Source organism: Melanerpes formicivorus, unplaced genomic scaffold, assembly GCF_026170545.1.
Source record: "Melanerpes formicivorus ecotype bairdi unplaced genomic scaffold, bMelFor1.0.p_v2 SCAF_120, whole genome shotgun sequence".
Taxonomy (NCBI): Eukaryota; Metazoa; Chordata; class Aves; order Piciformes; family Picidae; genus Melanerpes; species Melanerpes formicivorus.
The window spans coordinates 1,354,349-1,380,887 of record NW_027142472.1 but is presented as its reverse complement, the minus strand read 5'-3'; the positions used below and the strand labels follow the sequence as shown (position 1 = coordinate 1,380,887).

The 26,539-nt window shown below is 38.5% G+C and overlaps 1 long non-coding RNA gene across 3 annotated transcripts; it reads right to left on the bottom strand.

The window, feature by feature from the left end:
• Window positions 1-1,420: 1,420 nt before the first annotated feature.
• Window positions 1,421-22,473, bottom strand: LOC137456269 (uncharacterized). Of its 3 annotated transcripts, XR_010991003.1 has the most exons (9): window positions 21,507-22,473; window positions 18,515-18,638; window positions 16,776-16,862; window positions 15,894-16,369; window positions 15,704-15,810; window positions 14,881-15,034; window positions 11,137-11,244; window positions 8,944-9,049; window positions 1,421-1,580 (listed from the first exon to the last, which is right to left on the bottom strand). It is a non-coding gene; the product is annotated as an uncharacterized lncRNA (long non-coding RNA). The 3 variants fall into 3 exon arrangements; XR_010991002.1 differs by lacking the exons at window positions 1,421-1,580; window positions 8,944-9,049 and adding an exon at window positions 14,085-14,159 and having other exon boundaries at window positions 11,235-11,316; XR_010991004.1 differs by lacking the exons at window positions 1,421-1,580; window positions 8,944-9,049 and adding an exon at window positions 14,085-14,159 and having other exon boundaries at window positions 11,235-11,316; window positions 15,704-15,765.
• Between the last annotated feature and the right edge of the window lie 4,066 nt (window positions 22,474-26,539).

Sequence of the window (26,539 nt, the reverse complement as noted above, 5' to 3'; positions counted from 1 at the left end):
AGAGGGCTGGAGCACCTCTCCTATGAGGACAGACTGAAGGAGTTGGGGCTGTACAGTCTGCAGAAGAGAAGGCTCCGAGGTGACCTAATTGTCGCCTTCCAGTATCTGAAGGGGGCCTACAGGAAGGCAGGGGAAGGACTTCTCAGGATATCAGGTAGTGATAGGACTAGGGGGAATGGAATGAAGCTGGAGGTGGGGAGATTCAGGCTGGATGTGAGGAGGAGGTTCTTCACCATGAGAGTGGTGAAGCCCTGGAATGGGTTGTCCAGGGAGGTGGTCGAGGCCCCGTCCCTGGGGGTGTTTAAGAGCAGGCTGGATGAGGCTCTGTCCAGCCTGATCTAGTGTGGGGTGTCCCTGCCCATGGCAGGGGGGTTGGAACTAGATGATCCTTGTGGTCCCTTCCAACCCTGAATGAAACTATGAAACTATGAAACTATGAATAACAGAGGGGAAAAACTGGCATCTGCTCAGAGCAGCCAAATTAACTGTGGTGAGCAGTGCAGCTTTGAGCTTGCTTCCTCCTTTGACCACTCTGCCTGGCTCTCTGCAAGGAACAAGTAAACCGTCACTCAGAGTAAGGAAAACACTCAATCTCTTCTTCAACCAAAATCAGATCAGCTTAATTTCACAGGGAAGGTAAGAATTACTAAACAGCTCAGACAGCTATGCAAACATCCTTTGTTTCAGTGTTAGAAAGGCAAGACATTTTCAGGTAGACTGTACAGGAAACTTAACAAGGAGATCAGACCTTTAAAAGGAATAAATATGAAGGACTTCTGCTCATTCCCACTTTCCTGAAGCATGTATATTCTTTTACAAGTGTATCCTGTTGTTTGAAAGGCTATGAACAGACAAACATAGCAGGCATAGTAAGAACGATTTTTAGTCAATCCTTAGCAGTAATTTTCCTTTGCATTGAAATAGATCTTATCTATGAGAAAATAACTTTACAAAAATAGATCAAGTGAGGTGAGAAAAAGATTAAGATTCAACAGGAACTTTACAGAATGTGTGAACAGTTGAAGTAATGAAAATTTAGAAAGCATGTAGTCACCACAACACAAAGTGTGAAGACATGCTTGAGTCTTTGTCTAGGCAACAAAGTAACTGAAATATTATTTTTAAGTAGTCAGATGTAACTTGGGTTATTATATGACTTTAATTCTGACCCAGTGTATCCTCATATCTATTATTTTTTGACTAGGCAGTTCAAGGACATTTTTCTGCAGCTAGATGGACAAGGTAGGAAAAAAATACCATGATGTTATGTACACATTTTACAACCTACATTTGTCTTCTCATTTTGGCATGACTGATTCACACTACATGTTTGTGAACAGCAGAACAAGATGAAATAACAAAATAGCTTACAAGACTATTACAGGCTAGGGGAAGGGAAGGGATGGGTATCTTACATCCATTTGAGGGTTTTGCTGCTGCCAATCACTGAAGCATCTCAACATAGACCCATAGAATCATGACCTCCAGCTTCTTCTAATACAAATTCTCTGCCTTTCAAGTGCTATACAAATTGGAATTGGAAGTTTTCTTGCACAGTGTATATAAATGTAACAAAACACCTGCAAAATAAGTAAATTAAACACATAATGAAGCCTTTTTGGACTTCAGTCAGAAACTGACCTTGTTCTTTAACGCTGCTGCTACTGTTCAAGATTTAGTGTCTCAGTTTTCTTCAGTGCTTCTCTAACTAGAATTTTAAATGCACAGACTGCTGATTCAATTAATTCTATTGGCTACTTTGCACCAGCCTGTATTTAAGAGTTGGGTGTGTCAGAGTTAATTTCATTTTCACCACATTTACTTTGTGGCAAAGCAGAAGCAAAGGACACAGTCATCATTCTACACCCACAGTTCTAATTTGGATCTTCATTTTCCTCCCTTGAAGCATGAGATTTATTGTTTTGAATTTTCAACCTTCTTAAGTTTTATTCAACATCATCTTTTTTCCCCACTGGTACTTCAAGATGCTTACAGTATTGAGCATATTTCTGATGTGCTTTCACTGATATCATTGTTATTTCTGGAAAAATATGGAAAACAGTGACTCAAGTTATAGGTTTATGTGTTTGTATTTAGGTTATGCTGTTATCTAATACCCATTTAAGTGCTCTGTAACTCCACACAGGAATGATATAGAATTCCACAAAACCAGATGACTCATTTCTGTTTTCAATGTACCAAGGCTTCTTTATATAAGTAATGATTTTCCTCCTCATCCCTCCTCTTTTCAAACATACATTAAGCCATGAAATGAACACTCAAGATACACAGAAAGGAAGAATATTAGGCAGCACTGAGATTGCGGATAGGGCATGGCAGTTACTATGACTTGAAACAAAATGAAATTAGTTTCATGATTTACAAATAAAAGAAAAAGCCCCTATAAAAACTGGATGAAATGCTGATGTTGTATTTGCTAGACTTATAAAAAGATTATCTGAAGTTTGCAGACAGAGCCCAGACTCTCTCCCATTACTATTAGACAAATGCAAATTTGAATGAATGAGGCAGACAGCTGTACAAAGAATAGCTGATGGTGCTCTCCTAAATGCTGCATGACAAATACTGCCTAATCAGATGTATTTAAAAAATGGTTATGTTTTCATTCAAAGACAGAAAAATGTAGAAATCCAAACAAGAAAAAAATAAATTAAAAATCAGTGAACCAAAGTGCTGTGCTGCCCCGTCAGTAGCAAAACGAATAAAAGTGGCAGATGCTATTAGAAACTGTGAAGAACTGCTTTTGGTCCCAGGCTAACTCACACAGAAATAGTTCATGAACTACTAAAATAACTTATTCCCCTGCCTTTTATGATGCTAAGCCCCTTTTACCAGTAAGACTGGATAATGTGACCAGCTTGATGGCTGATATTTTTCATATACACATCCAAATGGGGAGAGTTCATCACTACTCCACATTGTGTGGCATGTCAGCGGCACTCTTTTTGCTAACAGGTTTTACCACTTTGTGGCAGTTTAGCCTGGGTGCCTCCTGTTACTGCCATATAAGCTACACCTCCAGTGTCCAGAGGGTCCAACCCAATAGATGGACACAGGAAATAGCATATTTCATACCCATAATATACTGTGCATTATAAATCCAGCTGCAAAGTCATTCTCTTCCTCTTTCTTCCCTCTCTGCTCTTGTGGGAGACGCTCCTCATCACGTAACGCTGGGGGAGTATCTCAAGGCCTCTTAGGCTTCTGGCTAGGCCTAATGCCAGGAGGAGAAGACTGGGGGGGAGGAGGAGGGCAGTCTAGCCTGAGACCAGCCTAGCAGTGAGGGGGAAGAAAGAGCCCTGGGGGTTTTGGGTAGACTCTCAGGTAGGGAGAAGGGAAGTGCTGGGAAGCCTTTGGGTGTGCTGTAAGGGACTCTCTACACTTTGGGATTCTTTTGTCACTATGCTTTGTAGTTTCTGTAAAACACTTATTGCTTTCAATTTAACCTTTCTATCACTTCTGCAATCCATTTGTGTGAATGTCATCATTTTGCCCCTCTCAGGGTGTAAGGGAGGATCTGTCCGGCTTCAAACCAGGGCACACTTTCAGAGAAAAGCTCCTGTACCCTCATGTTCACAGAATCATACAATCATCAGGGTTGGAATGGATTATCACCAAGGATCATCTAGTTCCAATATCTCACACTAGATCAGGTTGCTCAGAGCCACATCCAGAGGGGCCTTAAAAACCTCCAGGGATGAGGCTTCCACCACCTCCCTGGGCAACCTGCTCCAGTGTCTCACCACCATCATGGTGAAGACCACCTTCCTAACACCCAGCCTGAATCCACCCATTTCTAGTTTTGTTTCATTCCCCCTTCCTCCTTCATTCTTGAAACGGTTGAGGAAGAGCTGTCTACTTTATTCCAGCTTTGACTAGAATAATAGAGACATATTAAATACTTCCAAGTGCTATTTTAAAATAATTTTGTACAGAGACCATAGTATGCATAAGACACACACAGGATGTTGATTGGCTGCTAATTTCCAGTAGAAAATGCGGATATTAACAGCATGCTTAACGTTCACTTTCATATTGTATTTGGTGAGCATCCAGTGCCCTGTACTCAGAGCTAAAAATCCCCACCACACAGTCCCTGTATTCTTTAAAAGTGGACTAGACTCTTGTTAGGAAATAAAAGGTTATAAGCAGTTTAAAAAACATCACTCTCAAAAGTTAATTTTTATAAAACAAAACAGTAAGTATAAATAACATTACAAAGCAAAGCTTGGAACAAAGGCCACAGAGAATGAAAAAACCCATCAGTTCCTATTTGCTCTGAGTGTCTTCACCTTGTAATAAAGAATATTGGACACAATTCTAATATAACTTCATTTGAAGATAACCGCAGGCGCTTTCGAGCTATCTTGTTTGCTACATCAGTCTGGTTATGGGAAATTCATCCATGTTTTACCTCAAAGCACCTGCTAATTTGGACCCAGAAAGAATATAAATTGTATAATTATTTCCTTTATAACTTTTACACACTGGGTAGCATCCACAGCATAATGGAAAGCAATGGCAATACCTCCCATGCTTTAAATGTTGTTTTCTTCACTTCCAAATAGCAATTTAAGTGCAAACAGTACAAAGGTGAATAAGGCCAATGAACAGTAACAGAATTTTTGTCCAAACAGATATCTTTTTGTTAAGAAACTTTGAAAGTCAGAGAAGCAAACTCCTAAAAGATCTGATGATGCTGCTGCTGTTAAGTGATTCATTGTGTAATTCACCTTTATCCTGTTTCAAATACGTCACAGGGCCTCAGAGCACTGGAGGGACACTTTTTAGTGTATAGTTACTAAAAATAAGTAAATGAATAAATAAAACCAGCAACCTAGTCTAAAAAAGAGCTGTAGTTACTTTAAATTGTCTTGAGTTTTCTTTTGGATGCCCAATTCTAGAGCAGCCTTGTAGGTCTCTGCCTTAATCCAGGCTGGCATGACTAATTTAAATGCCTTACCATCCCCTTTAAGGCACAACCCCTTACATAAAATATAATCTAAGAGATTGCCATCAGTCACAGAATCACCAAGGTTGGAAGAGACCTCAAAGATCATCGAGTCCAACCTGTCACCACAGACCTCATGACTAAACCATGGCAATATAGTACTGCATGTGATTTCAACCATTCAACACAAATAAGGTTAGTACTTAAACACAAGAAATAGGATTACATGCTATTTGTAGTCTGAACACCTGTGTAGTAATCAGTACTAAAATCCTCATCCTTGCTGATTCAACCAGCCATCTAATATGCAGCCCTCTGCAGGATATGATGATAGATACCTTGCAGAAAACCAAGAGAGAGTAAACTGTGCTCTAAACTCTGCTGTCCCAGTGTTTACACAAACTAATATTAAATGATTCAGAGACACCTATGTAAAGTAATAAGGTACTCTTCACTTGTCTTCAGCCAAATACATGAAGAAAATCATTATGAATTTTGGGTTTCTGTAGCTCATTGCAATTGGGAACCCGTTAGGAACCCAAATGTACTTCCATCACATCAGCCTGGTACACCTCTTCCTGTGGTCACCTCTCTGCATGCTAACCATCTCCAGCTAGATAGCAGTTCTGCTGCACACCATGGCCCACCCTGAAGTCAATCTCCCAGTCATTCACACATCCTTTTCAATGAATTACTGTCAATGGGAGTGGGAGAGCTGGGTGTCAGCCAGCATGAAATGAGGACAGAAACAGTGCAAGGAAAGAGAGCAAGGAGCCAGGAAAGCTTACAGCCTCTTCACTGTAGACCAGCTACTGAGGGACATATTGTGGGGGTGGAGCAGCAATGGTGTACAGCCTAATCCAGCTCTTCTCTGCAAAGATGTTTAGGAAAGTATAGTGGAGGCACATTAGTTTGCATTACCAGATGAATATCGAGTCTTATCAAAGGTACTGACATGAAAGAGGTCCTTAACTCCAGGTTTTGATGAAGTAATTTTCTGCTTACAGGCATTTCACCAGGCTAAAGGATTTAAAATCTTCAGATTAGGCTCATGTAATTGACAAAAGCACAAACGTGCAAAGTGCATTTGCACAACTTAATCTTATTCTGGTATCCTCCCAGACACTATCCTCTACAGTATTTACAATGCAGAGGTGATGCAAAAGAGGTGTGGGGGGTAGTGGTAAATCTTCAGTTAGCATTAAGTTTCACAGCTGTATGAAAGGCATGTTTTCTGTGGGCCATGAGAATAAAAGTGGTAAATGTTGTGTTCCTATAGAAGCTCTTCTGAAATTCCAGGGTAGGTTTCAGACCACCACACAAAATGTCAGACTACAGACTGTGTAAACTATCATAGCTCCACTGAAATCAAATTGAGGTTACAGCATCCTGATTTTAATCTTGGCATTTTGTAGCCCAGCATGCTGCTGTAGTCTCACACAAATCTTCATATATAATTTAACATTTGAAAGTGCTCTATTTTTTCCCCACTGTATTTTGACTGACAAACAACAACTTGCTTGCTGCACGTTTTGTTGTATGCAGGACTTTCCCCCCTTTCTGCTGTGGATAAAAGCATGTTTGTTTTTGATGGTACACACTCAGAACTGTTACCTCATTGGCCTTACACAGCACTTCTTTATTTTTTTCATTATTGTTTTTGACTGAGACATGCCTACCCTCTTAGCCGTTCCCTGGATCAGTACTTTGTTTGCCAATGAACTGAGTGTAATGAGCTATATGAATAGCTTCCTCCGCTATCAGATTGTACTCTAGACCTTAATGACAGTTTCTTATCAACAGTTCCAATTACCAGTGAATCTCTAATTCATTCTCCTTTGTGTGCCCACGTTTCACAACATCCTAAGAAAAACCTTTATTGATCATTCTCTTTTTTGACACATAATCTCCTCATATCTCCTTTTCACAGTAACTTATTTCTACTTTTTTTCTCCCTTTCATCTCCATACATCAGGACATGATAAATGTGCTCATCTCTTGTTCACTTACTATGATGGTCTGTCACTGTCCCTGTTAACTTTTGAAGCTAGAACAAAAAATCACCTGATGTTAGCTACAGCAAACTACAAATGGAAATCAACACTTTCAGGAAACTATTACACGTAAGATACAATTGAGATTTTGTTGATAATGAAACACTGAACATCATCAAAACAGTCTTATTCACATATATTGACATAGAAATTGGGAACTTCCCAATTCTAGTATTCAAAATAAACAATGTTACACGCCCTCTGCTGTTCTAAGGTGACACATGGAGTCATTCCTCTTCCTACAATGTCCTCACTTGGGCATGGCTTCTCAGAATATCATAGAATCAATACGGCTGGAAAAGACCTCAAAGATCATCAAGTCCAACCTGTCACCCAAGACCTCATGACTACTAAACCATGGCACCAAGTGCCACATCCAATCCCATATTAAAGCTTTTAATGATGGAAATGTTGGAAGAGAGTTAATTACCTTTGAGTGAATATCCATAACTCACATTTTTCATTTTCCATGCCCTCTAGTAACTAAATATGGGGGAAATGAGTGTTTTGCTTATTTACTCTTTATTTTACATAGCATCTTGGCCTTAACCTGAGGGTATTTAAAAAATGCAAATACATGACACTATTATTCTGTAGATAACCCCAGTGAACCTGAATTTTGAGCCAATTTGTATGTTTTGTTTCATTATGTACAGGAATATATTTATAAATAATTCAGTAAGAGGTCTTTTTCTTTTAACTGCCTTCTTAAAATCTCTGTTTTATGAAACTGAAGGAACTGAAGTGTAGACCTTTGTGAGGATCTCATTGGTTACAGGTAGAATACATTCAAGGAACTAGATTTGTACACTAAATAGAATTACTAAATAGAGTAACTTCAGAGCCTCTGGCACATTTATCTCACATTATTTTTTCCCCCAAGAAACTTTCTAGAACAGTTTTTTACAGAAGTTAAAAGAAAACCTCTTTTATACTTTGTGGAACAGGCACAAAGGAAAAAAAAAGTGGTTGAACCTAATAATGGACAGCCATGCAGTTCCATTTCTCCCAGTAATTCTCTTTGGCTTTTGTGGTTTGCAACAAATAATGTTCTAAGACTTTAAAAAATTGTGAAGCAGTAATTGCCTAAGGTGCTTTATGCAATTAATGCTGCATCTTTCCTCAAAGGGCTATGCCAATATAAAGCTTGTTTTGTTTAAAGAATTGCTACAGAAAAGCTTCCTGTACCCTTTTCTTCTACAAAAGAGCAGATGGTGTGTTAATGCATAAACCATACAAAGCTGTGTGTACAGTTTCAGACTACGCTCAGTATGCAGGCTCTTTAAATTAAAATGTTAGTATCCAAGCCTTCAGGTCGTTCATTTCTTATCTTTCCTCCATCAACAAAAGGTACATACAAAATAGAAATTTAGAACCTGTGCTGTCTAGCATCTCATTTTGTTTTTAGCAGCATCTCCCAGACCTGAGTGCCAAACCACTGGATCGAATCATTAGGAGTCACTCCTGTGGTTTTCTTTAATTAAATATAAAACAAAGCCTTAGAGCATCAGCAACAAAAACTAGAACAAGATCTCAGCAAAGATAGCTCACGGAGCAGCACTAAGCTTCATACTTCCCATTTAAAAAACATCACATTCATCAACTTTTCACTATGAATTTAATATACACATTGTAATATGTATATCTGTTGCTTCACAGTGCCTCTCTAGGCAGAACTGGTAGCTGGAAACCCCTTGGTCTAGATGAGGTAAGGCTTAAGGCAGTGCTGGGAGAGTAAGTGCACCCAGTAGGTATCCTAGATGGAGCACAGGAGTAAAAGCAGAACTTGGCTGCCTGAAGCTAGCATGAACCAGGCTCTGTTAAGCCAACGCTCAGCCATACCATATCATCTCCCCAGAGAATGTGGGAGGACAAGAAATATGGAAGGCATTGCTGTGCATATCTGGTACAGATTACCTCATCAGGATGAACACAGCTGAAGCCTTTTTCAGACACCTGGAATGAGCGTTGCATGCTTCCAACTTCAGCTCTTCTGCAGCTCTGTAACAGACAGGAACTTGTGCTGGAAAGACAATGAAAAAGTAATTTGAATCCAGGTCACAGGCTGAGGGACAAGCTGAACAACGGTTAAGAGCTCTCATCAAAAATGTTTTTGCAGACCACCTCCTTGCAAACACCCTTCTTTCCCTTAGGAGCAAGAGAGATATTAACTCACCAAGCACTTCCTCCCTAGCATGCATAAAGGATTTCTCAAAACAAAATAGAAAGAAGAGCTAGCATCAAAAGACCAATTGACTGCTAGGTATGGTGTCTATGCTAAAAGTTAAATCAATAGCATGCTCTCTATTAACATGTTCCCAGAATGGAAAGACTAATGGATAGATGCACAATTGTGCATAAATCATCAGGTGTGTGTCTTCTCCTTTTGGTTGTCTGGGGTTTGTTTTGTTTTGTTTTGTTTAGATAATGCAGGTAGTTTTCTCTTCCTTTTAAGGACTGAGGGAATCATTAACAAGAAAAGGTTTAATTGTTTTCACATGGTTTTTATTTTTTGCCAATCTCTTCATTGTCATAACCCATCACTCAAATCTGACATTTAAATTGAGCCTACGAACCCACTCAAGCTGCAGTTCCAATAGATGTTATCCTCAGGGGCTGAGTCAATACAAAACCAGAAAACCAAAGTACCAAAGTATTCCTCAGAGGAGATACCCATTCTGGTAAGAAATGTTCTAAATATGTATATTTCCTTCTAGGAAAAGCTAGAAGAATAAGCAATTCTTACTAAAAGGAAAAGAAAATATATCCTAAGAGTCCACAGTTCCAGAAAGAAGTCCTATCAATGGTCACATTTTCAATGTAGACAACAAATGTTAAATAACAGCAGAAGGCTATCTGTCCATCCGAGCTACTATTTAAACACTTCAGTACTAAATAGCTCTTCTGAGGCAGGATGCCTATTTGCCATCCAACACCATAATTACTTGGATATCTATGGGCTGTGTTCGTAACACAAAGCTCTTGAACAACTTGACAGCTAAGAAAAGCCAATGCAGGTATTCCTCTGTCTGTTCATTTAAGCCTATTCTAGCATCCAAATGCTGAAGAAGGTGCTGGTTTGAGCGCTACACAAACCGCTACCTGGTTCCGTGGATGCAGCTTAACACCTCTCACTTTAAAGTTGTCGTTCCCTCAGGGAGTTTAAATCTTTTCCACTGCTGCTGTGGACAGCATAAAACCCAACAGGTCAGTGGATGTATGTCAAGTATGTGTAATCAGGAGAAGCCTTTTTTCTCCTTTTCAGAACTGGATTTCTATTTCCACGTGCTTCTGGTTGTTAGATTCACCTGAACTGGATAAAAAGATTCCATAATCTGTAGCAGTGGGCCATTTAAACTGAAACTTTATTAGAATAAACCTTTATTAGGATAAACCAAACCAGGTTGGAAGAGACCTTCAAGATCATTGTGTCCAACCCATCAACCAATCCAACCCACCCAAACAGCTAACAGCTAACTTTGCTCACCCTTTGTGCTAAAGTCCATGTTCCAACTGTATTAACACAAAATAATTTCATAATTAATAGTTAATATGAAAGAAGTGTAATTTTAACAAGATTTGTCTATTTGAAAAGATATTTCAATGCTGGCTTCATATTTATTAAACTAAAAGCTTTTTTCCCCTTTTTTTTCTTCTTCCTTTTCTTTATGTTTTATTCATAAGATCCCCTTTTGCTTTTTCAGTTTAAATAAAGTACTGTGATTATCTGTAAAACTGATTGCTTAAAGTAATTAATCATTTTCCTTATGAAATTTCCTGGGTAAATTAAGGATCTTATAATTGAAGGGTTTTCTCTTGTGTAAATGCAACATGCTGAGAGCTTAGACTGAGAAATAAATGTACTGCCCAGACCCCTAGAGCTGTTTCTTTTATATTCTTTTACTAGAACTAATAGCTGTATGACAGAGGTGCAATATTGGTTTGAATTAACAGAAATACACTGATATCTTCTTAATAATAATTTCTTTAAAAAAGAATGATGAAACCTTAAAAAAAATAATCTAATAACAACATCACTTTTGCACTCAAAGTATATATTCAGCATGCAGGCCAATTATAAATATAGAAGAGAAAGTGATGTTTGCTCACCGGTACCTCAGCAATCCTAATATGCTTCCTCATATAATATAGGATGGAAACACATCCAGAACTCCAGAGTACAGGTAGTCATTTAATCAGAAGACTCTCCATTTTCTCCTAGACCAAAGCCAATAATACTGTGAGGTATCAGGTCATGGCATGGAAGGAAAAAGGAGTATCATGAGAAACCTAAGACATGAAGGAGACAGGATGCATGCTTTAAAAAAATGTAAATATTGAGACTATTAAAATGATAAAAATATGCCTGCTCCTTGAGCTCATTAAGAAGCAGCATTCCCTCCCAGACTGTTATTGATAAAGAGTAGTGAGAAACATTAGACATTGAAAGAATATGGAAATGTGTAAGATTTTGAGAACTATGGCAAGGAGACAGAAGAAGGTGAGTGAACAAGAAGATGTTGCAGTCAGTTTACGCAACTGCCACCAGAATAAATGCTTGAAATGGTGATGGAGTGGTTGGATTCAAAGCCCATAGGACAGAAAAAGATTAAACATTTAATGAGTGTTTAACAGGCATACAATTGTAAGTGAGGAAAAAAAAAATCTCAATTTCTTATATTTGCTTCTTGGAAGGTTAACTGTGGCTCAGGAAATTCTTGCTGTGTGAATGTGCTATTGAGTCTTATTTACACCATCATCAAAAGTGCAATAGTATGGTTATGAAACATTGTATCTAACACATTCATCAGAGAAACCTGCAATTAACATAATATTACTGGATTCAAATTTTGAAGCCAAATAGGCAGTTCCTGCCAAGCTATCCTACTGATAACATGGGTAAAAAGAACTTCAGAAATTCATAGTGAACTCTGAGATAATGTTACAAACAGCCCATTGCCAAGAAGGCAAAAATAACTGCACCCTTGGCCTATGTCAGTTTCAACTACTCTGACTTAAGTAACGGTCCAAGCTGTCCAGCATACAAATAGGAGAAGAAAAGTCAATTACTAATTCATGCACAAGCTACCATAATCAATGTCTTTTGCTGGAAAGAGGTCCTTCCTTCAGATAATTTGTGTAACAACTCAGTGTATAATGTAATATTTTGGCTTTGTGCAGGAAGCCCTGGGTCTGAAAATGAGTATCATCAGAATCAAGGTCATTTCCAAGGCTAAGTAATATCAGAGTCAGAAAAAGCAGACAAATTAGAACAAGAACTAATTAAAACCCTTGTCACAACATCATTTGGATTTTATGAGATTATGAAACAATTTAGAAAATCCATTTTTATTACTTGCAGTCTACAGAGCTTCCTTGGCCAGGGCAAGGTGCAGAAAGACCAGAATATTGAGTTACTTACACAGCCTGTGGTGCTGAATATGTGAGGATCACACAGGTGTTACACAGTCACACTTTAATGACTCAGTTCCCTTATCTCCCAAAGAACTTAACAAGGCCAGGATTCCTCTGTCAGCCACTGTACAAGTCAAGGGTTTAGGCTATGGATGACACAAATCGTGCACAAACAACCAAACTAGGATTAACCAAGCAAACACAACAACCAGTGGGTAGGTGCCCAGTAGCCCCCCAGGCAGTGGTCCTACAAGATGGTACCCACGGGGCGAGGAGGGAGTGCAGCAGCTGTCAGTCCTCAGTTGGTTAGGGCAAGGCACACTGAAGAACTGAGGTGCCTGTGTCCGCCTGCACAGAACACAGGAGTTCCCAAGTCCAAGTGTTCCGAACACAGGACTAGAAACTTATTTTTTTCAGTACTATGGTCAAGTAATTTGCCTACAGTGAGAGGTCTGGAGGGAGGCACTTCAAAAATGTAGCTGAGGATCTGCATCTTTAGTGGTGAAGATTTCTCAAAGGAACTTGGGCAGCTAGTAACAATTCTAAAAGCACTAAAGGGCTTTACTTTCATTACATGCAGTTCTCATCTGCATTTTTTGTTTGTTTGTTTGTTCTCTTTCCTGCCAGGAACTATCAGCAGCTTTATTTCTTTAGGTGAAATATTGAAAGGTGTATTAGAGATCTAATTTCTATTAATTGCATTAAGAAGTGCATCCCTGTGGGTATTCTGGGTTTGGGCACCTTTGGCTCCGTTCCCAAACTGCAAAAGAGGATTAATAGAGCTTGGTTTTACAGGAATTTTTGAGAGTTTTAAACAATAAAAAGTCTCTCAGCTGAAGACACTGAAGTATATGAATGTAACAGACTACTTCAAAATGCATAAATGTAAAGCAGAAAAGGAACAAACTGTTACTGAAACAGAAGAAAAAAATCATATACTACTGTATGCTTTTTCTTCTTCATTGTTCTAACCATAAAAGACCAGGAAAATTTTACTACTAAAGTAAAAGCTGCTGAAAGTTTATACACAAGAGAAAAGACTAGTCAAGATATTTTAACATGGGCTCAGCATTTGAAGATACAATCTTTTGTTCACTTTGCATAATAAAGAGACAGATTTCCATAATTTAAATGGAAAGTTAAATATAGGAGGTTAAAATTTAAGTTTACATTATGCTGAAATACTTTTCATTCTTAGAGAGTTAAGCCTTTATTTATACTATAAGTATCAAAACAACTATATTAAGTGTGCACCATTATACAAGGCAGCATGCCAAAACTTGTAAAATGTCAATGTTGTGTTTTTCCTGGAATCTTATAATTAATTCATCATCAGAATAGCTTTGGGGCCTTACTCTGATCCATTTTCTAAACAGTGTTACCAGGAAATTAAGTTCTGTGCTTCTGTTTATTTAAAGAATATCACTGCTGAATTTACAACAAGCAAACTAGTTAAAGGAAAGCCTGTGGGGGAATGTAGTAAATTAAAAATGAAAACACAATGAGAGGAATATGGAATTTACAACCAGCAAAATCTCATAAAGGAGTGTACATTTGGAGATTTATATAAATCAGATACAGCTTCTGTAAATACTTAGAGCATAATAAATAAATGATTACTGAACTTGAGTAAGTTACGTTACCGTATCCTGCCTGGCTGCTCTATCCTATTATAATGGGAGGCTCCTACGTAGTAAGGGAGAGGATTTTGCTTGCTACTGCAATGAAAAGTCAGAAGGAGATTTACCTTCAGTTACTGACAAAGGGCCTAGCCCAAACACACTGAGGGTGATAATAATCTTTCCAAATAGCTCAAGGGCTTTGATTCAGAGATACATCATCTTTTAATGCAAATTACTCATAACTCCTTTATGGCCAATTTCAGTGAAGTTGCCTTCACTTACACTTGGGAAAAATATGTTTCCAAAGTGAATTCACCATTAGGAGGAAAATGTGCATGAATAAAAAGAAGTCAATAGGATTACAGCAGATATAAAATAAGTCCTTGTCTTTTAATAATGTTAGAAAGGTTATTTTAGCAATCTTCTTTTAAATGGCAAAATTATGCAGTGTGGGTATTATCTTTGACTTCCACTAGTAAAATTTCTATTTTGGAAAGAAGCAAGACTGTCAGAAAAAGAGCATAATTAACTGGGGGGTGGGGAATGTAGTTTTCCCCATAATGTATTTTGGTAGAAGATTTTGTTCTATTCAGACGCTTACAAGCTGCCCTGCTCCTAGTATCTAAATAAAGAGCAGATGCTTTCTTCCAGTTCCACAGAACTCCTGCAAAACTTGACTTGTAGTTATAGTCAGGACTTAGTGAAGACAGCATAGTACACTCTCAAGTGGAGGAGAGTCAGTGCTTCAAAGACATTGTGGATGAAAAGAACAAAACTGCTATGAGGAGAAAGACACAACAGGGCAGCAGTAGCTCACCAGTTAGACACGATTTAAACGTTTGGATGTATCTCTCTTGCGTTGTAGCAGTGTCTCTGAAGTGTGCTTCCTACAACTTTCTTCTCCTCCCTTCCACATGTCTTGTGACTTCAAGTGCACAGTGTGCTTCCCATTCTTTCCTTGCTCTGCTGAACTTAAGAAGCAACAAGAGAAAACCCTGTTGAGACTAAGGAAAATTGAAAGGATGTCAGTAGTCTCTTGAATCTTCTCACAGATCTTCAGCTGTGAAGAAGAGGAATGATCTGTGAAGCTCACTCAGATGACAGCCAGCAAGCAGCAGCCTCTAACTCGACACCTTTCTATATGCACTAAAAACTCAGAAGGAAAAGACTAACAAGAGAATGGGACTGGAAGCAGCAAGCTGCAGAAGCAGTAATGGGCAGTATTTTGCAGGAGATCTACTTACAGAAGCAAGACGAAGACTGCAGTGGTAACATAACCCCTCCAAGCTTTTCATAGGAAAGTTGCTATTCATACAAACCACTTTATTTTTGGGCAGCTGGGAATCATAATCACTGTGCTTTTGCTAAGTCAATTGTTCTACATTTTAGGTCCAGTGGTTCACTCTTCTCAATGGCATTTTGTTCAGCCAATTCTTAGCCATAAGCAGCAGGAAAGGTGCACACCCCCCCACAGGTAAAACAAATTAAAATACAGATAGATATGGCTATCCTTTACTCAATATCCCAAAACAAACCTAAAGACACACAGGTTGCTTTGTGTTTCCCTGGGAGAGATTAAACCAAAGAATTGTTATAATTTTCTAGAAGACACAAATATGATGTACCCCAGATCCACTTACCATTCCCTGTTCTTTTTAGCATTGAAAGGAAGGGTATTAACTTTACCAATGCTCTGCTGCTCCTGAAATCACAGAAAACTCCACTTAAAAGGATGATATGGGGCATCCTGAAAAAAAAATACATCAATGTTATCAGATGATTATTTTTAAAAGAAAGCTATTTTTATTAGGAAAGTGCAGGCAGTCTTACCTGGATAGCTTTAAAGTACATTCTTGGTAAGTTCCATGGGCAAAATCATGCCTTGTTTCTCACAGCTTCTGTTTTGAGTCTCTCAGGCTTCTGGTTGCTCCTTTCTCTGCTATGTATTTGGCCCACGCACAGAGGGCACTGACAAAAGCAGAGGATGTTTCTGGCATAGGGAAATTTTTTTGACAGCTGCTGACTTAAGGGTGATGGTGATGTCTGATTTATGACCTTTATCATCTTTTGTCTGGACACTTCTCATTGTTGAGGGATTTATTTTTTTTTGCCTTTCTCCTCTTCTTCTTTTACTCTACCTACAAGCTTGACCTTGAAGTCACTTCATGCAATCTTGGATAGCCTTCTGGCAGGTCATCAAAAATTAGCCATTTCTCACCCAGCTGACAAAACACCTCACAGAAAGGCCAAGCAGTATCTTCCAGACTTTTTTTTTATTATTATTTCCATGGTACATGCTGCTGGAACTAGAAATTATTTACACCAACAAATCATTCAAGAACAACTCCTGCAAAGGCAAGATATTCTGATGCTACAGGGCTTTTGAGTGTTTGTGGAATGCTGCAAACTATTTGGATTTAGGACTAAGTATTAATGAAAAACACAGGATTTACTACTGCATACTTTATTTGTTCAGATTTGAACAGATCCTGTCTTTCTGATCCCACACATTAGATAAGTACTTTAAATAATGTCATAGCTCAGCCACCTGCTACTGGTGTGTTGAAGAAATTGTTGGACTATGCTAAGGAGTCACATTAGATTATCAGAATGGTCCTTTCATAACTGTGAATATACAGGCTTCTTCAACCTGAACTAATTCCTGTATGTGAGAAAATGTTAGTGGAGATAATCCTATTCCAGCTGCCTTACCTTTAAAGGTGAAAGATCATTTGGAGACTCATGATCAAAGAATTCTGTGTCTATTTTCTTTAGAATTCCACAGCAGTAGCACATTATCTGTAAGTCAAATTAAGAAATTAACAAAAGCAAACAGTACTTTTCTAAGTAGTAAGCAAATAGATGGATATTTTATATCAGGATGGATATTTTATACTAGGGTGGAAAATAACAGCCATTTTCCCCCATAGTAGGTAAAGCATCTTAAATCTTAAAATAGATTTGCCCTTTTTTTTTTTGATTGTTGTATTCTTTATGATGAGGATTTTGTAATTCCAGTTACTGAACAAATAACTGGAAGACAATAACCATACTGATCAGATACTTAATTCTTTAAACAAGAAGTACAATTTGACTGCATCAGTACTCCTCCGCTGCAGTTCATGCATCTTAAGATGTGTGTATTTTAGTTTGTAGAACTACAAAATTTCAGGAAGAATCAGGAATACAAAAGAAGGCAGATTAAGAGCAAATTTTTTTCAGCCAGACAAGCTTTTTTTGAAGAACATTGTATCTGGCTACCTGTCTGGTAGTGTGCATGTGTAAGTGAAATAACATTAGTCAGTTACTCTCTGAATTTCTCAAGAGTCTCAGCTTAACTCAGCTATTCCATTCAAACTATTTGACAATAGAGGAAGTGTCTAATATTGCAAACTTTTCATGGTCAGCTTAGGAGTAACATTATCTTACAAACATATCATTGAATTTAGCTGTTGTACCTTTTTTTTCCCATTTCAGAATGCTGTAATTAAATGTTACTTCTACACTTGTGTTTTCCATTTGTATACATAAAGAAATTTTCTATGTCACTAAGTTGCCCTATCATTTGAGATACACTTTTTAATATCAAAGATCTTCACTGTAATACAATACAATCTATTAAATGCTGGAATGCTGCACATTTGTACGAGTAACTTATACTGTCACAGGAAATGACTGGAAAAAACAGTTCAATAACTCATCAAGAACTTAAAACCAAAAAACAAACACCCCACAACAACTTGGCAGAACAACGTGAGCCCTTTCTTTCTTCCGTCCCTTACAGGGTGTTCAACCTTCCTTTATTCTATCAGGATCTTCATACACACGTGGGAGGGAGCCGAGAGGAAACTTTGAAAGCAGTTAATGACTGAACTCCAACCTAGCTTCCAAGCCATTTGTCATTGTGCCACATAACAGGGATGATGATGAGAGTCATAGCAGTTGAGGACAGCAGCACATGGTCTCTGTCTCCACAGCCTGAATTTAGATCAGTGTCCTCGAGGAAGCACATCCCAAAACTGGTCATGTAATAGAACCCTAATTTAGCAGCTGCATTTGAACTGCTTGAGAATTGCATGCAGTTCAATCTGTACACGAGGAATATTAGGTTTTGTGCTCCCACAGCAGCTGATTTCAGCATGACCACCTCAATGGTCTTTCTAGAAGAGCAAATGCTTGTACTATAGTCTACAGCATGAACATTTCTTTCTATGAATCTTATCATCCCTGCAATTACCTTTGGCTCTACCTGGTAGTTAACTTAGGAGCACATGCTATTTTCCAATATCAAACTATGTGTGCTTCTATATAGTAAAAACTATTTATGTTCATGCTGTAGATTGCAAAACCTGTTAATACAGCATTAAGTCAATTGTGCTGAAGTTGCCTCCTGCAGCAACTGGTTGAAGCTAATAGATTTTGGGTTTTAAGTGAAAAACTGATGCACTTACCTTTATTTTTTTATTATATTTTTTTAGCCTGGGGAAAATATTTTCTTGATTCTTTTTATTTCCATAGTGATGCTGAGGACACAATGCTATTCCCTCCACAGTCAGCTATTCGATCTAAGGAGATCTAAGGGAAAAATACCACCACCACAGCAGTAGAAAGAAAACAACAAGAAAACACATCTTTGAGGTACTAAGCACACTTTTTCCTTCTTCCATAACCTTCCTTTTACTAGTCTCTTTCCCTTTGATGGCCCTGAAAGCACAGTTCTTTCATTCCTTGCATAAAACCCTGCCTAAGATGGTAAGGTGCGGTAACTGACGGCTTTTTATTATGCTGCTAAATCTATTGCACATCTTAGGGAAATGCGTGAGTGCACATTTAATTTTAGGCAACACAGGAAATTCGTGTAGGTCTTGTCATGTTAAGAGAGAGCATTTTAGAAAATAATACCTTCATAAAGAACTGCTGTGAATTTCCACTATCACCTTGTGACCCTAATGTTTTCGAGGTATACAAGCAAAACACTCTGTACAGCGCTGATGAAAAAACTGCTGTCTGCATTCCTGCTGTCTACACTTCAGGAAGAGCAAAACAGAAATTGAAGAGGTTTTTAGAAACATGCTTCAAGAATGAGCTGAACTCTGGAAATCACGGTGGTCTTCAAGTTAAGAGGATAGCTGTTCTGTAAATTCCTACTTAGATCTTTCAATCTAGCGAAGGAGAACATGAGCTAACAGTAAAACAGGCAAGCTAAAAAAAATCACTATAAAACTACAACTGGAGTTCTAGCTTTAGATCCTTCTAAGTTAAATTCAGTAAATTCTAATTTAAGAATTTCCACAGGAAATACTAAACAATATAACAAATAATTGCATGGAATAATTTACTTATAATTTATTCTTTTATCTTATAATTTATTCTTTTATCTTAAACAGTTGGGTTATGGTTTGTTTTGCTTATCTATTTGTGGTTTGGGTTTTTTTGTGTGCTTATGGTTTGTGTGTGTGGTTTTGTCTGAGTTTGAAATAAGCTTCTTGAATCATGGCAAAATTACTGATAAGCATCCAGCCCTCTGCCATATAGAAAAATCACAAGGTCAAACCAGAAAATACCATGGGCTGTTTTCATTTAATATCCAGTTCTAACATGGGAATCAGCACCAGTGTGTTGAACACAAAGTCACCCATTCCGTTAAGTACACATTCATAAGCGTGGTTTTCACATGTTAGGTAACTGAAGCAGGAAAAGATTTAGTGTGCTAATAAAACAGTACAAAAAGGGCCAGATTTGGAAGTCTCTTTTGTTGTGAAATCCTCAGCTCTTAATTTTAAGGAATGGCAGGACTTTCTTCTTTTCCAGGTTCTGAACATTGCTTTGCACAAGGATTTTGTTAAAATTCAGGCACAGAGGGAGCAGTTAATATATGTGATCAATGTATTAAAAGCATGATCTGAGTGTTACTCAAAATATTCATCTTTTTCTAGCAGAAATCTGAATTTATAATATTATTTTCAAACCTCTGTCATAACTCAATCTCTTAAATAGAGATAATTTTACCCAAGGCTTTTGGAGGCTTGCTTTGGTTCAGTGATCTACACTACAACAACTACACATTGAGATTTTCACTAGCAGGATACTGTTTCATGGTAAAAAAAGAAAGAAAAAAAGACATGTATTAAGATTTGGTTTCCTAAATTGGTATTTGGCCACTGATACTGTATGCCTGACTGCACCATAATGAGAATCTATTAAGTCCTCAGAACACAACATTGTGCCAGGAGGCCTCAGAAGCTGAGTCAAAACAGAGCAAAAGAATATCCACAGAGCACCATGTCCTGGCTGTGGCTACAGGATGGAGTGAGTACTCATCCATGCCTTTCAGTTCTGTCAAGCAAGCTGTCCACTACTTCCACATAAGTGTTGTCACCAGCAAAGCATGGATGCTTTCTGCATCCACCACAGGTGTACATACAAACTTCTAGAGATGCTTTTGTTAAAGTATTTTATGGAAACTATTAAAAAGTGGACTCAAATCTCATGTAATTCCAGCAAAGTACCTGAGCAGAGTAAGGGGAAATGATATTTTATGAACTCTTTAAAATGCCTGTTTAAATGCAGCAGTGGCTTTAGGTATCCAACTGTTGGGGTGGGTTTTTTTTAGGTAAAGTCAGCTGCTAAGCTTTCTGAAATACAGCTTTTAAAGATCCACTGTAAACTATTTGTTTTATTAAGTAAATATTATAAATAATTGAAAAGGACTTCTGGCTTCCCATGGATGTAAAGCAGTATAAGAAACCAAAAATATTATTGATGTGAATGGTGTAACATCCCCAAATACAGTAATATTGTAAAAACCAGAGATGCTTTCACCATAAATAGCGTAGGGACTGAAAATATAAGTTGTCAAGTAAAATGGGTATTTTCTCTTAGTCATATACAGTTTACTTGCTGTAAGTACAGGCTTTTTCTTCCAGTGTAATATGTCACTTTTCCCCTAAGTATACTGTTATTTTGTGATAAATCCCTAGTCAGAAGATTGAAGCACCTCATATAATGCCAACAAAACTGTACTTTTGGAAAACAGCACCACAACGTTTCTTGACTTTTAGTCTATGCATAAAAATGAATTATTTCCTGAAAATACTCTGTATTGCAGATAACCATTTTGAATTTTATCAATTTATATGACATACCTGTTGCAACACAAAGAATAACTTAGTGTACGTTCCTTAGGCTTCAAAGTTTATGCATGCCTGTCAGAAAAGCCACCTAGAATTTCATGTATCAGGACGAGCCTATTTGATTTATCAGAAAACTTCACTGGCAAATCAGCTCCTTCAATTATTCACCTCCAGCTGTAATTACCAACATTTGGCTAGTGCCAACACTAATAAGATCTAAACCATGAAGGTTTTCATTTGGTGCAATTCAGCAAACCATTTCAAGTGATAAATCATTAAACCTGAAAAGCAAAACTAGATAGACACTTACCAGACATTACTGAAATGTTCTGAAGCTTCCTCATAGCCATAAATTGTGTAAAATGTAGATTCCATTTGGAACTGTCAAAAAAATGTATTTGTTTTCACCATAGTGCACGTAGTTATATGAATTTCAGACATCTGAACAGATTTCTTTTGCTGAGCTTGCAAATTGTAGATGATTGAGTCTGAAGGATACTTACCATGTTGTCATTTTTCACTCCAGCATACATGCCTTTATTAACCAAAAGCCTAGGGGCTTCACGCTCTCACAAGAAAAGATGTGACACACAGAACTAAACATTATCAGTAATAGGATAAATACATGCACAATATCCAGAGGCTGATGTTAACTTTCAAACTCAAAGAAACTCATGCTGAAGATTGAATGATGTCTTGTTAATTTATGGGTTTTGTTCCATTCTATTCAACCACACAAAGCAGTTCTCATATACAGCTGCATAAATCCAGCGTGTTAAGCTCTTCAGGTCTATAATCTTAATTCCCTAATTATTTTGCACTGTAATTTCCAGCAGTACAAGACTTTCAGTGAATCACTACATTGCTAAAACTCTTACTACCATTAAATCTTTGACCATTCTGCACAGCAGCTGGTTTTGCTGGAAAAGCTTGCTGGTTGCTGCAGTAAGCATGCATAGACTGCCTGTACTGAGATAATTTTGGGGTAAAGCAGGTGACACAGAGCTTTCCTAATGCAGAAGACAACCAATATGAGACTGTTGAAAATGTTGCCACCTCTGCCTCTTGCAAGTCTGCTTAGGATTTCAGAGTTGTGGCCATACAATGTGTTAGCACACCATTCAAGAAATTCTGATCTTAAACTCATCCAAGAATCCACAGCCAGGTTGGCCTGGTCCAACACAAGTATCCAACAGGAAGAGTATGGATTTAGAAAGAAGACAACAAGATACATAAACCTCTACACACATGGCATAGGGTGAGACAAGACAAAAGGCCTGTTGGCTGCTGTGGGAAATCTAATTAAAGAACAGAAGGTGCAACATTTCTTACAGCTCAAAGTCATATTTCAGAAAAATAACTGCATTAATAGCTTAAGTGTCTGCTCTACCACTGCTTTGCATCTTGAGGTTGTATTCTTTGCTATATTAAAATCAGTACACTAAAACTAGATTGTCTTAGAGAGCATCTCTAGCTAATTTCAAAGCAGCAGCTAAACTGAGTTCTAGTCTACCACAGCTAAGGTCTCCATATGAATTGCTGGAAGATCCTTTCTATGTGTCTGACTATGTATCAGTTTTTCTTTATGGCAGGATAACAAATCTCTTTTTACCATATCAAATGAGACATAATATTTTTTTAGAATCTGTCCTCCAAGTACCTGGGTTTAGATCATGACATGAAGGATCAATATTCTTTGTTTTCCTGATGATTCAATTGCTACATAATGTATGAGTCACTGAGGATGTTCTATTAACTTCTATTAAGTAAGTACCCCAAGGCAGAGAATACAGATCAGATCTCTGGAAGTTTTGGTAACCATGTTCATGATACAAATACAGTTTAATAAAGCTCATTTTAATTGAGATATTTTCCTTGTAATTATTCCCTCCAGTCATAGGACAGACAGTTTCATCTCAGATAGTGTCACACACTGCTATTAAAATAAAGTATTTTGCCAACTACATAAATTAATTAGCAACAACAAAAGGCTACAGCATAGCTGAAGTAAATGGCATTAGGTATAATTAAGGGTAAACAAAGCTTGCCCCTAAATTCTACGAGGCTATGTACAGTCGGATTACAACAACTCTATTGGGCAGTAACCTATTTGCCTAGTAATTGTGACTCATACAAACAATATACCTACACTGATTAATTTTACTTACAGACCCTGTGGTAGCTTAATTAAATGATCCATTCTAAATAATGACAGCCTTTTAAAAGTAGCCCTGCAGGAACTGAACTGTTGCCTTGAAAGGCAAATAGAATACACAGAATATAATGAAGGTGAACCAGAGAAAATCCTTTGGAAAACATATTTGTAGAGAGAATACAAAGAAACTCATTCTACTTTTTAAAATGTCATGCTATTAAGCATTTGACTATCTTGTTTACTGATATACTGTCCCTTGCACTAAAAAAACCCACAAAGCAAACCAAACGACACACACATAAAAACAACAAAGGAAGAAAATGGAAACCAAACACAACCACACAAGAAAACCACCTCTACTGAAATACAGAATTTAAATAAAGTGTGCTTGGGAGTTCATGATAGAGCACCAAAAAAGGTATCATAGCAGTACCTCCACCTGAATATGTAAGAACCTGCCTTGGGCTTATTTCTCCAGCAGTGTGGAGTGACTGGGACATAAATACAGGGTAGACCAGCAGTAGGGGCAATAGCATGTACTTGATGCCATCCATACTTCATCCATCCACACCTTGATTCTTATGATTTATGTAGGTGAAATAAATTTCACCTTTATTCAATAACGTTCACATTCAGCTTGAAAACCTCGTCTCTTTCGGTTTCTCAGTGACAGCTGTCAGAATCCATCCACATTCAGCACAAGAATATAAAGCTAATAGGCTTCTTGTAATATCAAAACTAAATGGACTGGTGAAACTCAGAATGCTATTACTGAAAGGATTCTTTTATCTGGTGCTTTGTGCAGTGGGGAAAAAAATTATTTTAATCTTGTCTCCTTTAACTGTTGGATTGTAAATGAATGCTGACAAGATTAAATAAATGTACTTTTGACTTGAGTCCTTGCCAAGAATTAAAAAAAAGAAAAAAAAAGGCAAAAAAAAAAGCAAGCTGAATGTTCCCTACTTGATACTCTGCAAGTGTGGATTCACAACCCAGTGCTCTTGGTAGAACGTGAGACAGTCAAGAGCTAGGCACTTCAACATTACACAATCCTTTATTTTAGCCCCTGTAACACTAATGAATTAGAGCTCCTGTTCTGCACCAGGTCAGTCTATGTGAAGGAGACTCCCTGCATGATGGAGTCCAGCCATAATGATGGTCAGATGAGTAACATGACTTCCATATTAAGCTAAAATAATTAGGCCATTCTGCTTACATCTCTGGAAACAAAGAGGTTACTGCTTTTTGGGTAGAACTAGAATGGCCCATCATATGAATAAACCTTTATTTAGAATAAACCAAACCAGGTTGGAAGAGACCTTCAAGATCATCGCGTCCAACCCATCAACCAATCCAACCCACCCAAACAGCTAACCCATGGCACCAAGTACCCCATCAAGTCTCCTCCTGAACACCTCCAATGACGGCGACTCCACCACCTCCCTGGGCAGCCCATTCCAATGGGCAATCACTCTTTCTGTATAGAACTTCTTCCTAACATCCAACCTGAACCTCCCCTGGCGCAGCCTGAGACTGCGTCCTCTTGTTCTGGTACTGGGTGCCTGGGAGAAGGGACCATCATCCACCTGTCTACAACCTCCCTTCAGGTAGTTGTAGAGAGTGATAAGGTCACCCCTGAGTCCCCTCTTCTCCAGGCTGAGCAACCCCAGCTCCCTCAGTCTCTCCTCATAGGGCTTGTGTTCCAAACCCCTCACCAACTTTGTTGCTCTTCTCTGGACTCGTTCCAGCAAGTCAACCTCCTTCCTAAACTGAAGGGCCCAGAACTGGACACAGGACTCGAGGTGTGGCCTAACCAGTGCAGTATACAGGGGCAGAATGACCTCCCTGCTCCTGCTGGCCACACTGTTCCTGATGCAGGCCAGGATGCCATTGGCCCTCTTGGCTGCCTGGGCACACTGGGCTAAGATTAATCATCACTGACCATCTGCTATTTCAGATACAAGAAAAAATGAACCATTAAATGTATTTCAGGGAGGAAAATCCTATTTATGAGATGAAGCACAAGAACCCATGGTTTCCTGCAAAAGCTTACAAATGTACACAGTGTAAAATTTGTAGACTGAAAGCCTGTAATGGGTTGGGGCAGACCCCCTCCCCACTACACGCAGAAATGACGACTCAGACAAACGGATTGCAAAAGTGATGGAAAGTTTAAATAGAGAACAGTGAGTGCATGCAGAGAATTAGAAACACAGTGACAAGAAGAAACCCCAAAACAGACCCAGAGAGATCCCATCCCCACCTGAGGGTGCACCCAAAACCCCCAGGGCTCCTCCTTCCCCCCCCCCACTGCTAGGCTGGTCTCAGCTGGCCAGATCTGAGACTGCCCATCCCGCTGTGGCCTGGGGGCTAACCAGGCCCATGGCCGGGAGATCTCTCCCCCAGTTACTGGGTGGCGGAGAGGAAGGAAAGAGGAAGTGCCAGACCCCGCCGTAAAACTTACAGTGGTGCAAGGGATCATGGTAGGAAATAACCTAATTTCCTGTGTCCGCCCACTGGGCTGGACTTCTGGACACAGGAAACACCCCTGTAGCAGAGGGCACCCAGCCCAAACTACGACAAAGCCCTAATCTAAAACAACTTTACAGAGATAGCACTGAGCATCACTTGTCCTAATTCGTAAGCACATGACTAAACAAGCAAAGTACCTGTCAAAGCTTGGTGCCTTCTCCTGCCACTTGTAGCTGAAGAGTCCTACTGCTCGATGAGTGCTTAACATCGCTAAATTGTTGTCTAAAAGGTAGTGCATCACAGACCACAGTTTTGTGCCCAGACTCCCATGCCTGACACAATGTTCTTGGTACACTAGGAAGTGTATCACCCTCTTAAAAATCTCAGACATATAAAAGTCTCATTAGGTACCCAATTCTATTTATAATTGTTACATTTTTGACTACAGGAGCTTATACTGGAGAAAGTAATATGGCAAATGAAGACAAAACATTTAAAATGTGAAAGCTATTCCCCTGATAGCTGGAATACTATCAATGCCTCTGTGAGCACACCTAATATAATTCCATTTGAGCTAAACAGATTAATTCAAATGATCTTTAGCTAGACCTCCCTATATTAAAAAATATTTAGCTTCAATGAATGGGGAAAATACTGAGTGCAGGAAGCAGCAGAACTTCACATACCCAACTAACTGTGTAGTCGAGAATTGATTT